General features: G+C 48.8%; 1 protein-coding gene across 24 annotated transcripts in view; it reads left to right on the forward strand.

Moving 5' to 3' along the window:
* TLN2 (talin 2) overlaps positions 1–15,612 on the forward strand; it is a 480,480-nt gene that overhangs the window by 74,268 nt on the left and 390,600 nt on the right. For all 24 annotated transcript variants that reach the window (XM_070054308.1, XM_070054305.1, XM_070054330.1 and 21 more), the window contains one exon: positions 14,779–14,868. The gene's annotated coding sequence lies outside the window, so the exon portion shown is untranslated. The remainder of the gene's footprint in view (positions 1–14,778; positions 14,869–15,612) is intronic.

Below are 15,612 nucleotides of genomic sequence, written 5' to 3' on the forward strand. Positions count from 1 at the left end.
CAGGCGCCCATTGATTAAATACACAAATGCTTCTTTATCGGCAGGGGTTTCATTCTGAAATCAGAGGTAGTGCTACTGCATATGCTTTTTTTTTTTTTTTTCCATAAATGATAGAGTTTAATTTGTAAATTAAATTCTCAGTATGAGATTTATAGTAAATAATATAACAATATACTATAATAAAAATTATGCACACATAGTCTCTGACTCCTGAATTTGGACAGATACTATTAATATTTTTGGACCATGGTTAACCAGGGATAACAAACCATGGAGAGTGAAAGTGTGCATGAGAGGGTTTTATTGTTATAACCGAAAATCTGCTGTGGGTCACGCTCTGCTCCAGGCCCTGTGGAGGCAGCAGGAGCAAGACCTTCCGGGCCAAGGCAAGGGAGAGGCCAGAGAGATACATGGTGGGGGGCAGCTGTTTTGGGTGGGTCTCTGAAGAGCTGACCTTGAAGCAAAGACCTGGATAAAAGCCAGTAATACTCCATGCAGGTGGTATGTGGGGTAGTGGGGGTGGGTGAGGTGGGGGAGCATGCGCAGAACTCTGTTAGAGAGCTGCTGGCTCAAGGGTGGCCTGCTCAGCACAGAGTAATCCAAGTATTGGCTGGACCCTGTCCAAGCTAATGAAGTTAGGACCCGGGATGCTTAACTTACTCTATAGGAGTCAGGAAGGAGGTCTGTGTCTGGTTAGGTTGCTTGGTTGGTTGGTTTGATAAACTAAATGATGGGAGAAAGAGCCCCACAGTGAACTGTTTGAAGCCCCAGGAGAAGACAGGCAATATGCATAGCTCTCTGTTCTCTGTTCTCCCCCGCTGCCTGGGGTCTGCTGAAAGGCCCAGGGGCTGTCCACTAGGGGAGGGCAGCTGGGCATGTTATTAGGGCTGTCTGTTTTGGAAACCAGCTCTACTCATTGGGTTCCTGGTTTTTAACCAGTGACTCATCTTCCCCAGGTGCCTAGGTCCTGGATTCCCAAACTGGGAGTTTGCCAGGCCTGGCTGTCAGAGCAGCATCATGTGTCAGGATTGCAGGGAGGCGTGTTCAGCCAGAGGGGACGCCTTGTTTTTGGGAGAAGGGTGGGGCAGTACTCTTGCAGCTCTGGGTGTGGCTCTTGCTGTCCAGTCCAGGCTTCTCTGGCAGGACTTTAGATTTAAGGCAGCCTTACATGGCCTGTGCTGGGAATGGAAGCCACATAGAGACTGCATGCAGGGTGGACAGTGTCCTCCATTACTTCTCTTCCTCTGGCATTGCCTTGTGTCTCCTTTTGCATTAAAATGCCCTTCTTGGGAAATTGTCTCGCTCTGGTAAAAATTTAGCTTGACTGCAGAGTGGCTACCCGCACAAGGTGATGGATGGGGAAGGAGGCGCGAAGACCCCTGCAGGCTGCCACGATTTCCCTCTCTTCTGGGCAGGTCGAGGCTCCTGCCTTACTGGGGGCACTGATTGTCCTTGCGACCCAAGGACCCTCTTGCCTGTCCCCCAGCCCTGGGTCTCTGCAGCCCTTTCTTGAACTTCTGCTGATGTTTTTCTAAGTGTTGCTTTCCACTCTGCAGTATTATTGGTGGGTAAAGGAGATAAAAGGCTTCTCTGTACTTAATAAACTTGACAGTATCCCTCTTGGGGAGCAAGGCCACAGCCACCCACCGACTTTCCCTCTTACACGCCTGGTGGCCGAGGACTGGTGAGATGCGCTCTGGGCTTCCTCTCTGCATCTCTGCCTCCCTCCCTCCTCCTTCAAAATTCAAATCACTGTTCTGGTTTTTGCTGAGAAGTCTTGTGAATGTACAGGTCCCGGAGGACCAACTGTCTCCTTCCTGGTGGGGTAGCCTTGGGTAGTTTGCCGCCATCAGCCACTGCCTTGGTCAGACTCCAGCTCCTCATGGTGGAATAAACACATGCCTTCCAGATTTTCTCTGCTCACTCGTTTCCTCTTTAGTTCTCACACCAATCTTGATTTCCTAATACAGCTTATGCATGGGAAATGACCAACAAGGAAACCTCAGAAAGTCTGTGGAACGTGGGGATGGAAGGGTCAGCTGTGTGCAAAGAAATGCTACAGTCTGTGCCTACCAGGGCTTTTTAGAAAGTTCACACAATAATGCGTGTTATGAAAAACACTCACATGGATCTAACATTTTTTTGTATTCTGGCACCCAAAACTGCCCGATCTTTTAATTCCATTTCTCCACAAACTTTCTGAAGTCCCTTTATAGATAGTGCAGTTTGATGCCAGGGGAGCTTCGTGAGCAAGAGGGGACAAAGGTAACTTTTGTCTTTGTGGTGTTCATGTGATTTGCTGGTGTTGTGAGAGCTGCCTGGTCACCTGTCTCGGAAGGTGCACTTAGCTGGGAGCGCTCTTTGATCTGCTAGCAGACCCCGACCCAGAGACTTTTGCTGGAATAATTAGACATTCGGTGTTATGGAGAATTGCTTTTATTCTTGTTAATGTTAGCAGTCTTCTTGGAAGGGCTGATGAAATGCTCATTTTAAATGCAAATGCTCTGCACAGTTAGGAAAATGCAATGGTTCTGGCTTGCAGCACTCACTCTGCATTTTTGCCATTCCTTCTGGTGGCTGAGGGGAGGGCTCCCCACTAAATCCCTCTGCATCTTTATTATGATTTCAGATTTGTGCTTGTTGAGCCCCAGGATGTTAACTCTCTGTTGCCAAGGGACAGCGTGTGAGTGGGGGCCTGTGTAACTGCTCTAAGAGTTTTCCCTGGTTCCCCTCCTCCTCTCTCCATAGCCTGTGGATCTCCTCTCTGCTCTGTGCTATGGGGGATGGATGTGCCGGGAAACGGGGTGAGTGGAGTTTTGTGTGTGTTGAGCAAATGCAGTGTGCTCAACTCTGTGTGCTATTGATTTTGAGCTCTGGACAGCTTCTTGGATTTTCTTTCTTGTTTCTTCTGGGAGCCTTGTCTCATTCTCTCCTTAGCCTCGCAGCTTCCTCCGGGGTAGTCAGCAGAAGAACCCTGGCCATGTAAATGATGGAGATGGAATTCCTGTGCAGCGTGGCTGGGAAGTGTTCACTCTCCCAGAATCTCCCAAGAGGGAGTGCAAGGGTGAACTTGTGGAAGCTGTTGAGATCATGGGCCGCTCTGCTGTCCCCTGAAGTGGGTGATTCTGGTAACACAACTCACGTCTTCCCTGGTTCTGGACACCATGGTGTTATGGGGCATGGGGAGGGGAAATCACTCTCTTTTAAGCTGCTCTCCTCCACAGAATTGTGTATAGGAGGGTACTTAAGTTGGTGGAAAAACAGAAATAAGATTGCTTCCAGTACAAAATGAATTTGAGATTTGTGCATTAAAGGGTCTTCAGGAGACTCACAGAAAATGCCTGTTGTGAAAAAATTATGTATATGTTTGAAAAAGGTGCATTTTGGTCCCAAAAATACCATTTAATTCCAGGTTCCACATAGTTTTTGAAGTTCCCTCATATAGCTAGAGCCAGGAAAGTTTTGGGAAATGGCAAAACCAAAACGGTGGCTCAATCCTGAGTCTGTCTGTTTGATGGGCTGGGGTAGTGGGCTAATTTCAGGCTTGCTAAGCATTATAGAAATGCAAAATCCACATATGTATGTTGAATGTGGTTACAGCCATGCTATTTTCTTTTACTTTTGTTACATTTTGAGAGGCAGAGTTATAGACAGAAAAAGGGAGAGACAGAGAGGTCTTCTATCTGCTGGTTCACTCCCCAAATGGCCACGATGGCCAGAACTGGGCCGATCTGAAGCCAAGAGCTTCTTCTGGGTCTTCTACCACATGGGTACAGGGTCCCTAAGCACTTGAGCCATCTTCTGCTGCCTTCCCAGGCCATTAGCAGTGAGCTGGATCATAAGAGGAGCAGCCAGGACTTGAACTGGCATCCATATGTGATGTGGGGGCCGCAGGCAGAGGCTTAATCCACTATGCCACAGCGCTGGCCCTGCTTTGTTCCTCTTTATGACAGAAGAGTGATGGGGCTTTGAGAAAGCTGCTGGGATTCCCATCCTCCCTGCCCACAGCAGGACAGTTAAAGTGGGAGATGCTGGCTGTAGGCCTTGGAGAAGCACTGTTCTGGACAGCTTTGAGAATGAAGAGCTGGACCTAGTCGAGGGATTGCACCCCCACCCCCATGCAGGCCAGCCTCTGTGTTTAATAACAGTGAAGCCATGGTCAAGAAGGTCCAAGGTCTCCTCCAAACCAAACAGGCTGTTGGGGGGAGAATCAAGACACATTATTTTGCCTGAGGCCTGTTCCTGCTTCCTGCATGTTAGGTATAAGGGTTTCATACCCTGGGTACCATCAACATTTTGGGCTGGATAATTCTTTATTGTGGGAGCTGTCATGTACACTGTAGGATGTTTAAGTATTTAATTTCTTCTACTTGAAAGCCAGAGAGAGGGAGAGACAGTGAGAGACAGAGAGACATAGAGAAAAAGAGAGAAAGAGAGAGAGGAGGGGAGAGACAGAGAGAAAGAGCTTCTATCCTCAAATACCCACAACAGCAAGTGCTGGGTGCAGGTCAAACCCAGGGGGCTGGAACTCCATCTGGGTCCCCCCCATAGGTGGCAGGTACCCAGGCACTTGAGCCATCATCTTGAGCCTTCCAGGTGTGTTAGCTGGAATCTGGATTGGAAACAGAAGAACCAGGACTCAAACCTCTACCCCATAGGGGCTGCAGGTGTCCCAAGTTGTGGCTTCACCTCTTATGCCACACAGTACCTGCACCTATAGGATGTTCAGCAACTTCCCTATCCTCTACCCTGCACCCTGCTTCAGTTGTGACGCAAAAATGTCTCCAGGTAATGCCAAGTGTTCCTTTGGGGTCAACATGGCTCCTGTTGAAAACTCCTGCTTTAGATGTAGATGGTACCTCTTGGAGTCCTAAACCCAGCTTCTTTTCGTTGGCATGGCCTCCTTGCCTCTCTCGCTTTGGAATGTGCAATATGCAGCTAAGATCTTTAGTGCTTATTACTGTTCTTAGAGTGATTACCAGGAGCTGAGAGGCCGTTTTAAGGGAGTGGTCAGCACAGTTCTGAACATTATGCTGATATTGCTGTCACTGGAGTAGACTTGATGTTGGCTCTTGTAGTTTTTATCTTCAGATGAAAACTCATGATACTGGCTCATGATACTGGCTCAGTTAACTCATCTCTACCAGGCAGCTTGGACTTCTGGGTTTTGCACGTGGGAGTGAATGGGGACGGTATCCATGGTGGATGGGAGAGAAGTCACAATGGTCCAAGTCAGTGAGGAATCAGGTCCCTGTTTTGTGAACCTTGGGTCAAATCTGGGGGAGGGGGCTGCTGACCAACTTAAACCTGACTCGGGGAAGAGCAGATGTGTGGGCAGACTTTAAAAATGACCATGGCCTTGAGGTGAGTGGTTGTGAATTATACTGGATGCCAATGAGCCAAGAGCTTCAGACCAGAAGGCAGAGGCTTGAGTTCTGGACCAGTGCCTGTCTCCAACTCTCTTGCTGTGGTCACTGAACATATTTGGGTAGTAGGCTCCTTGTCTGGAGGAGGAAGAACAGAGACATAATTGCTGCTTGCCAGATAGGGGTGTAATGCTGAGCAGTGAGCCTGCATTTGCAAGACCACAAGATAAACCTAAGGTGTCTTACTGGAGTCTTCATTTTACTCAGGGACCTGGGAAGAGGAAGAGTTACTTTCATGTGAAAGTGTACGTGCCCATATTCATGTAAAGTTTGCATGGCACTTTTTTTTTTTTTTTTTTGACAGGCAGAGTGGACAGTGAGAGAGAGAGACAGAGAGAAAGGTCTTCCTTTTGCCGTTGGTTCACCCTCCAATGGCTGCTGCGGCCGGCGTGTTGCGGCTGGTGCGCTACGGCTAGCGCACTGCGCTGATCCGAAGGCAGGAGCCAGGTGCTTCTCCTGGTCTCCCATGGGGTGCAGGGCCCAAGCACATGGGCCGTCCTCCACTGCACTCCCTGGCCACAGCAGAGAGCTGGCTTGGAAGAGGGGCAACCAGAACAGAATCCAGTGCCCCGACCGGAACTAGAACCTGGTGTGCCGGCGCTGCAAGGCGGAGGATTAGCCTATTGAGCCACGGCGCTGGCCTGAATGGCACTTTTAAGCTAGGACATGTAACTTCATAAATGAAGGCAACCTCATCCCTGCTGCAAACATGTGTGGCCCATTATTCCCTTTGGCCTTCTGTAGAATTCTGGCTGGAAGATTTGATAATCCCTGGGCTGGGGGATCTCCAGGTACCTTTTGTGTCTGGAATTTCTGATTGGAACAGAAAAGACACTGAATCTTTGGTGTGCAGTGTTGGATAAGTTTGCCCACCCATCATCAGAGAGGCCCGAGGAAGAATGGACAATAGAGCTTGTCTAGACTTCAAGAATCCATGCCCCTGAGTTTTCCATCCCATCTTTTGTTGTAAATTGGAAAGCTGTTGGCTTCCTTTCTGGAGTGTGAGCCCTTGACCCAAACAGAGAACAGAATGGGCCTAGTTTTGTTGTTGGATGCTGAAGGCTTCCGCATGGTTACCTAGGAGCTGATTTGATCTAGGAAGCATGCCAATGGGGTATTGTGATGATTGAACTTATTTTTTTAAGATTTGTTTGTTTATTTGAGAGGCAGAGATACATACACACACACAGAGAGGGAGAGAGAGAGAGGAGAGACAGAAGGATCTTCATCCTCTGGTTTACTCCCCAAATGGCTATAATGGCTGAGACTGGGTCAGGCTGAAACCAGGAGCCAGGAGTTTCATCCAGGTCTCCCACATGGGTGCAGGGGCCCAAGCACTTGGGCCATCTTCTGCTGCTTTCCCAGGTACATGAGCAGGGAGCTGGACTGCAAGTGGAGCAGTCAGGAGTCAAACTGGCACCCATTTGGTATGCTGGCATTGTAGATGGAGACTTAACTTTCTATGCCATAGTGTCTGCCCTTGAACTTGCTTTGAAATACTTCTAACAGAGTGATGATAGGGTTTCATATATGGGGTAAAGGTGAGGGTTACAGCTCCTGACATCCATCACAGCTGGGACTGACTTAGCTGGGGAAAGTTGGGATGTTTAGTCATACCATGAAGTTGGTTTTGGTTTGAAATTTTTGAATGTTACCAAGAAATTGTCTTTTGATGTTGACATTCATGATGACTGTTTAGAAATGAATGTTTGGAGGCTTCAGACAGGAAACTCATCCTTGCGCCATTGTCTTGAGAGGACTAAAGCCAGGATCTGGCAGAGAAGCAAAAGAGCACCTCTGAGTACAGAACTGTCCAGAAAACAGCGGCTGTAGCCATTTGTCGACAATTATGCTGTGTGAGACGACTCCATTGTATGACGTAATGAAGATAATTTACAGGGCTTTCATGCAAGCAGGAGTAGGTGGTAGTGGGTTTTTTTTTTTTCTTTGTCTGTCCTTGGCGTGTAATTGAAACAGAGCTTGGCCCAAATGAGAAACATTTGTGCGTTGTGGAAAAAAGATTCCAGAGGCTTCTTGACTGGGGTCAGATATTGCTTCCTTATTTTATTTGGAGCATGGAAGCAGACTTCCCATCTGAGAGACTGGTAAATGCATTTTCTGACCTAAGCACTATCTAAATTTTCGACCAGGCAGTAAGCCCAATGAGTCAGAAGAAACAGCGTGTGTGTTGGTCCTGTCTCAAAGAAATCTATAGCTTTTGAGTAGATTGGAAAATGCAGTTGCTTTCACAGAGTTGCTTACCCAGAGGCTATTCTTCATAAAGAAAAGTATTCCCCCTGTGTTCTGAAATCCAGATTTCTGGGGTTGGTCCCAGAGGAACCCTGGAGCTGGCAGAGAAAGTCTAGTTGTTCCGCCTCCGGGAAATGGAACCTGATGGAATGAACCCACGCAGTTGAGTCCTTTGTGTAAGTGCCGTGTGCAAACACAACCTAACCTCTTGTTCACACTGCTTGTGTATTTGGTGAGGTTCCGTAGCTGGCTCTCTGAAAGCCACCCACAAACACTTTGAACACTATGACCACGAAGTTCATAGGCATTTGAATCTTGTTTGCTTAAGTTTACCTTGGATGCTGTATAGGGTACAAAGGTGAAGGTATCCTTGCCTGCTGGGAACTCCATGTGGTGCAGGTAAAAGGCACACAGTGTGAGATTGTTCACAGTAGGTCAGATTGGGAGGCTGGGGGATGGGATCTGGGTTTTGGGGGGAAATCAATTTCCATCTGGGGCATGGGGTTGGAGAGGCCTTTCCTGGGAGGAATGGCCTGCCCCAAGGGAGTGAGGAAGAAGCAGGTGGTGGTTGGTGAGGAGAGTCCCAGACCCCAGAGGCCCTGTGGTTGGTGCTGATTGGTGGGGTGCGTATGTGATTGTGGGAAAGATAGGAACAAGAGCTGAGTCAGGGGAATGGGATGAGCTTCTAAGCATGAGGGCTGTCATCTCCCAAGGGAGGAAACTTGAACTTCATCCTGAGTGCTGTGGAGATTGTCAGGCACCGGAGGGAAGGAGAGAGGAGGCGGAAGAGGCAGGCCTGCAGGCAGGGCAAGAAAGCAGCGCCTGCCCGTCTGTCTGTTCCTTATCTTTCCACTGCTGTCCAACCAACTGATGGGGGTGCTGGGGACTGTTGACTTTTTTCCTGTGTCTTTATTACAGTGCAGAGTGTTTAACTCTGTGGAGTCACTGAATCCTGCTGGACTCTGGGGAGAAGGTCCGCTCACACCCTTTCCACTCCCTCCCCAGCAGTGATGACTCATCCCAGTTCCCTGCCAAGTCCTCTATTAAAAAACCACCTTCCCCCTCTTTGCAACGTTTCTGTCCTTATCACCAATCTCCTGGGTGCCAGGCACCCTTGAAGGTACTCGAAGGGGAGGTGGGACAGTTTTTTTTTACAAAATATTTATTTATTTGTAAGATATGAAAGTTAGAGTTATAGAGAGGGAAAGACAAGCAGAGAGATCTTATATCTGCTGGTTTACTCCCCAAATGGCTGCAACAGCTAGGGCTCTGCCAGCTGAAGCTAGGACCTTCATCCAGGTCTCCCATGCTGATACAGGGGCCCAAGTACTTGGGCCATCTTCCACTGCTTTTCCCAGGCCATTAGCAGGGAGCTGGATTCGAAGTGGAGCAACCAGGACTCGAACTGGCACCCATATGGGATTCCGCAGGCGGCAGCTTTACCCACTGTGCCGGGGAGGGGAATTCTTGTTTGACCCTTCAGGAACTTCTGGTTGGGAGAGGCAGAGGATAGAAGCTTCTGGTACAGGGTGAGGGATGCAGTGGCAGCCCCTCTGCAAGAGGAGTTGGAGGAGAGCTGTATAGCAGGTGCTGGAGGTGGCCATCATCTGCAGGAGATGTGGGGGCATGCAGGAGCATCTTCATGTGGGACCTGAGGCTGCTTTCCAACAGTATGGCCTGTGAACATGGGAAAGATGTGGGCTTTTCCACCCACCCCTACCTCCACACCTATTTGAAACAGAAGAGAGGATCTTTTACTGGGTTGTGCAAATTATTCTGGGGACCCTTTCATCCATAGTGTTGCCTCTAGAATAAATTAATAACATCTTTGATTGCTTTTTGTGATTTTAAAAAATTATAGAGAGGCTCTAGGAGTGTTTTTATCTTGGTACATCCTCTCTGCAAGGATACCAGGAGTCCAGGTACTATGGTGTGTGGGAAGATGTCTGCAGAACTTGTTGGCCTTCAAAGATACCTCATTCTTGGTCTCCCAGTACTTAGCGCATTGCCTGACACATAGGCTTGTAATAAAGGGAATGGGCCACATACCCCTGCATTCCACTCCCCTGTAGGGCCGTATGCCCTTTCCATCACCCCATTGTCCAGGACACTGTTATGGCTACTGGTTGACTCTATTGGTGGCAGAGCTGTCAGGAGGCTTGGAGTGTGTGCTTTACCTCCCCTGTTCCATGAAGCACATGAGGGGCCTGCTAGAATGAGTCAGTAGAAGCGTAGGCTCAGTATAGTCTAGTGCCCTGGAGATGCTTGGTAGTATTATCGGAAGGTCCACTTTCAGTCCTGGCCCAGGCTGTTAATGGAGAACTCCTTGTTGGATGTAGTGACTAATGCCTGGGGACTTGCCAGTGTCTCACTCCTCACTGTGAGTGCCAGCCCCCTCTTTGGCTGGGGAGCTCAGGGCTGGATTTGGGTTAAACATCAAAGAACTGCCTCTGGAATCTGCTTTGGCCTGGCCATCCTCCTGCATGGGTCCCCTAGGGTGGAAATGGGGACCGTGTGTGTGAGTGAGCTCTCAAGTTTGAGAAGGACCCCACTGTGGGCAGGCTCCCTGGTGAAGGGGCGTGAGATGGTGGTGGTCTCGTGTTAGCTGAAACTCAAAAACTCGTTGTCTTTCTGGAATTGGCAGGCATTTACTCTTCCCGGGCTCGAACCTGGGCTTTCCCTGACAAGCTATTGTGAGTCCCTGAGGGAGAAAGCAGGACGTGCAGTGGGTATCTGTGATCGAACATGAGGTAGTGCGTGAGCCATGCGCGTCTTGGGGTCATAGCAGAATCTGGTGGGATGTTTTCCTTTTGATAAAGGTGACATCCTAGAGAGTGGGCTCTCTGTTCTGAATTTGGCTTTTGCTTCTTTAAACTGCAGACTTGTAGAGAGACAACTCCAAGTAGGAATTAAGGGACTGAAATATTCCCTTCAGTAGGGCATGCTTCTGCCCTTGATTCCTGCACTGGGTACAGGTATAGGTCATGCAAAACTGGCTTACCATGTTGTTGGGTGCTCTGCGGTCAGTCCTGGGCTGTTGTAACTTCTGTGGTTTGAATGTATCCCCCAAAGTTCACATGTTGCAACCTTAATACGCCAGGCTTCCGTGTTGAGACATGGGGCCTAAGAAGCAGTGTTTAAGTCATGAGGACACAGCCCCTGTGTGGATTAATGTCATTGTTGGGAGAGTAGGTTGGTTAGTGCCAGAAGGGGCTCTGTTACAAATGCAAGTCAGACTCTGTCTTGTTCTCTTGCTCTCTGCTTCTCTTTGCCCTTGCACCTTCCGTCAAAGGACAGTGCAGCAAGCACACCCTCACCAGATACCCATCTCCCAACCTTGTACTTCACAGCCTCCACAACCGGAAGAAAGAAACCTATGCTTGGTGAATTACCCAGTCTTAGGTAGTTTGTTATAGGAGAACAGGACTGTGACTAAAAAATCAAAATGATGGTTTTGTCTCCTAGTAAGATTACAAGAGGTTTTTTTCTTTTTTAATGACTTTGCACAAATTATTAGGAAAGGAGCATGCTTTCCTTATTTGATCAAGATGATATTGGTTAGCATGGGGAGGGTTAGGAATTGAGACACACTGGTGGAGTCACAGGGTGACTTCACCATTTGTTGACTGAGCTGCACTCTCAAGAGGAGGCTGATGGTGAGAGCCCCTTGAAGGAAGTCAGGCCTTTGCATTCAGCAAGAAGGTGGCCCAAGGTTCTTCCCACCTCTGTGGAAGTGTCTGGATCCTAGCTCCCTTTACAGCTGTTCAGAATGACTCAGTGAGGTTGTTCCTGCTATTGGAATGTGCCACACGAAATAGCCCTGCAGAGTGAGTCAGAAGAAAGACCACTGGGTGAGCAGAAACCAAACACTGGTTTTCCCCAGCCAGACAGGGAGCCTCAGAAAGGTCGGGCTGGCATTAGCCCAGAGCACAGGAGTGTCCAGGGCGTGGGCCTGTAAAAACGAGGATGTATTTATAGAGGGTGTGCTGCGGCCAGGGTTCCAACTGACAAGTACCAGTGTGTCTTACACTGAGCCTGGGAGTACCTCCTTCAGGTCCCTGACACTGACACTAATCTGCCTTTTTCAGAAGAAGGCTTTATTGTGATATGCTTAGCAGCTCACAGATGAAATGTGTAGGTATCAGGGTCTATGAACACCCGGGGAGCCTACAGCCAGATTACAGAGACCTTACATGTCCTCCCCAGCCCCTCAGAGGTGACAAGAATCTGAGCTTTGTGTTTTAACTGACTTTGCTTTTCTTAATGTCCCTACCCGATGTGTGCATTCCAGAGCAACATGTGCTTTTGTTTATCATGAAAAATTGAGTACTAAGCGCAAACGTGGCTGTGTTAGGGGAGGCCCCTTTGGAGACCGTGGAGCGAGGGATCCTGAAGCAGAGACTTGAGCAGCTGTGTGCCTTGGAGCAGGAAGGCGTGCTAGGCTATCATGTGTGCTGCAAGAGGCTAATGTCCTCGCTGGGCCCTGCTCATGGGTGACCCTTTGGAGGTGGGGCTGTCATTCACAGCTCCTTTTACAAAGGGGTCCTGGGAAATCATGGAGAATTAAAGTAGGTAGGTGTTTGGCATAGCCATTGAGGCACACCCCTCACCTGTCAGAGTGCCTGGGTTTGAGTCCTGCTTCCATTCTTGGTTCTTGCATTCCTGCTAATGCACACCCTGGAAGCGGGAGGTGATGGTTCAAGGACTTGAGTCCTTGCCACTCTTGTAAAAGACCCAGATTGAGTTTCTGACTCCTGGTTTCAGCCTGAGTTAGCCTTCGCTCTCGTGGGCATTTGGGGGAGCAGAGCAGCAGATGGGTGATCGCTGTGTGTGTGTGTCCACCTTTCTCTGCCTTTCTATTTAAACAATAGAAAAGAGGGCTCCTTATAACGTGTTAACGTAGCATGAGTATTTAATCTCCACTAAAGGGGGGATTTCAGGGAGCTGGTGACCCCCTCGACCCTGAGTGCACAACTGTTGCTCTGTACTCATTTAGGGTGGAAGGGTCGGTGACCCCCTTTGTCCCCTTTCCCGCTTGATGAGAGTGAGGGGTAATGTGGACGTTATGGTAGAGGAGTTTGTTTTTAAAAGACCCTGGGGATGTTGATGATTTCTTGAAATGAGTTTGATTTGCCTGTGTGAGTCTTGATGGGTTTCCTACTCATGAGAGCACCTGACTGTTGAAAGGGCTGTGAGCAGTAAGTGAGATCTACACTTGTCCGTGTAGCATCCTTGACCGTGCTGCTGGTGGCCTGTAGCCTTGTGTTTTCTCTGAAGGCTTCGTCTTCCTTCCTTGACCCAGAGCAACTAGACTGCTAAAATAGAGGGGGAAAGCAACTGGAATGGTTGCTGTAGTTTCAAAACAAATGACCTCACTGCCTAAATCCTGCTTTGTGTAAAAGAAACCCTAACTTTTGCCTTATAAATAATGCCGGACCTTTGGGAACACAGATCCAAATACCCATTTAGTGAGGGTGGGGGCAGGCTGAGAAGCAGAATCAGCCATTGCTACATCGACTCAGTAGTTACTGCCTGCAAGATAATGGTCACTTAACTGTGTAATGACTGGCATTCACTTCCTCAGGGTAGGCACACCATTATACTTTGCATGGGTTCACCTACTGTGAAGTATTTTCAGTGGGGTTCCAAAAGGGTGAGGGTGTTTGAGAGTTTTGTGAGTTGAAGGACCCCTGAGTTCTATCCCCCTGCACACTCCTCCTTGAACAGATGAGGGAATTCAGGAAGGACCTGCAAGGTCAGGTGAGATCTGACAGAGGCTGCATTGATTGATTTGTCGGGGGGCAGCTAGGACTAGAACCCAGGAGGCGGAGTAGGCAACTACTTATATGCTTATGTTAAAATAAACAGGTAAAGATTAATTAAAAAAGGAAACATAACCAGATAACTCATTTCCTAGAAAATTGTATTTTGATCATGCATTTCATACTCACCAAAGTGAAACTCTGACATGAGACTTAGCCCTTGAACCTTTGAGATGTACTCATTGCTGTAGTCAGCTGGGGTTCTGGTCGCTCAGCACTGCATGCCTCATCTATGGAAAAGGTGCTTTCTGTCTAATATTTCATTTTTTTCTTTCCATTTTTTTAAAGATTTATTTATTTATCTGAGAGAGTTACACAGAGAGAAGGAGAGGCAGAGAGAGAGAGGTCTTCCATCCACTGGTTCACTCCCCAACTGGCTGTAACGGCCAGAGCTCTGACGATCTGAAGCCAGGAGTCAGGAGCTACTTCTGGGTCTCCCATGCTGGTGCAGAGGCCCAAGGATGTGGACCATCCTCCACTGCTTTCCCAGGCCGTAGCAGAGAGCTGGATTGGAAGTGGGGCAGCCAGTTCGAGTCCCGGTGCCCACATGGGATGCCGACACTGCAGGCAGTGGCCCCAACTGCTACACTGCATCACTGGTCCCTGCATTGTTCTTGGCTTCTCAGAAACTCAGGTTTTTTTTTTTTTTTTTTAAGATCTTCAGTATTCCCTCCAAAGTTTTTAGATTTCCTTCTTTTGCCCCAACATAAACTTTTTGAAGAAAACCAGGAGTGTGAGTGGTACAAGTCTGTTGGGATTAGAGAGAGAGAGAGAGAGAGTTGGGGGAAGTGCTGAGATTTAGAACGGCAGCCCCTCCTGTCTCCTCTTCCATTAAGAGCCAGACTCAATAAGAATAACATTTGCTTAGAAGCTGAGTTTTACTAGAAAGCTAGTTTACGGATAGAGTTGGAACTTTGTAGATGTGACTCTGCCATTCCACTCTCAGTGTGCCGTACTTGCTGCTTTCTGCATTTGGCCTTTCCTCGTCTGAAAGAAGAGAAGCTTGGACCTGAAGATTTCCAGGGTCCCCTTGTGGCCCCATCACTGGACACTGCAGTTGGGGTCTTAGAGAGGCTGCTCTGGAGCCACGGGACAGGACGGAGCCTTTCCCAGTATGGGGGACAGAGGGGTTGCTGGCCATGTTGGTGCACAGTGTCGTTTTCTTTTTGGGGCCCATCTAAAATTATCACCCCGTCCGTGCCGTTCACTGCCAGGAGAATGTTGCTTACCTGCTAACACGACCGCCTGCACTGACGTGTCATTTTTGTCTTCTCTGCCAGTGCACTGCTGCAGGGTGACATCTGGACTGGGCTCCCGGCCTCTCGCACGCTCGGCTGCCCACAAGTGCCCGGATCAACTTGCTGAAAACCGTGAGTGATCTCTGTGATTCTACTTGGCAAGCGGTTCTCGGTTGTGGAATCTCAGCGCTGGGGAGGTTGTGGTCAGTGGGTATGGGGTCCAGCCAGTTCTGGCTGATGGACTGCTTCCTTCCATAACTTGCCCATCTCACAGCTGGCCCCGGGAGCCTTAGAGATGGCTTCAGACTTGGCCTTTCTGTGTCCCACAGTGGTCATAATGGACATGGGTGGGGCTTTCTCACTCTGTCTCCTTATAGCTTCTGTGATCCACTACGAGGGCCAAACCCGTGAGTCTTGGCTGCCCTGTTCGTGGCCTTGTCCATGCTCCTCTTGGATGCTACTCCAGCTGTACTGGCCTTTCTGCACGGGGCTGTGGGATAGATGCTTTCATCATGGGGACACAAGCATGTTCCATTTTCTGCAGCCCACATCCTCTTCCCTGGCACCTACCTCCTGTCACGTGTGGTCCTGATCCACCCCTTATCCCCAGGCCTTACCTGATGACTTTAAATGTCTCCCCCATTCCCAGACATCCATTCATCTCTGTGTGTGTCTCTTGGATCCTTGCTCTCATCTCTCTTGGGTTAGTAGAAGGGTCATTCATCCATTCCACAGGTATTTATTGAACATTTGCTGTGTGCCAGTGCCTATAGATTGTGCTGTCATTGGACTTCCAGTCCCTGAAGAAAAAATGAGACCTGCCTTAGGGTTGCCAAACTGGCAACTGTCCCCTCTCTAGGATCACAACTCTCCCTG

Source organism: Oryctolagus cuniculus, chromosome 12 (assembly GCF_964237555.1).
Source record: "Oryctolagus cuniculus chromosome 12, mOryCun1.1, whole genome shotgun sequence".
NCBI lineage: Eukaryota > Metazoa > Chordata > Mammalia > Lagomorpha > Leporidae > Oryctolagus > Oryctolagus cuniculus.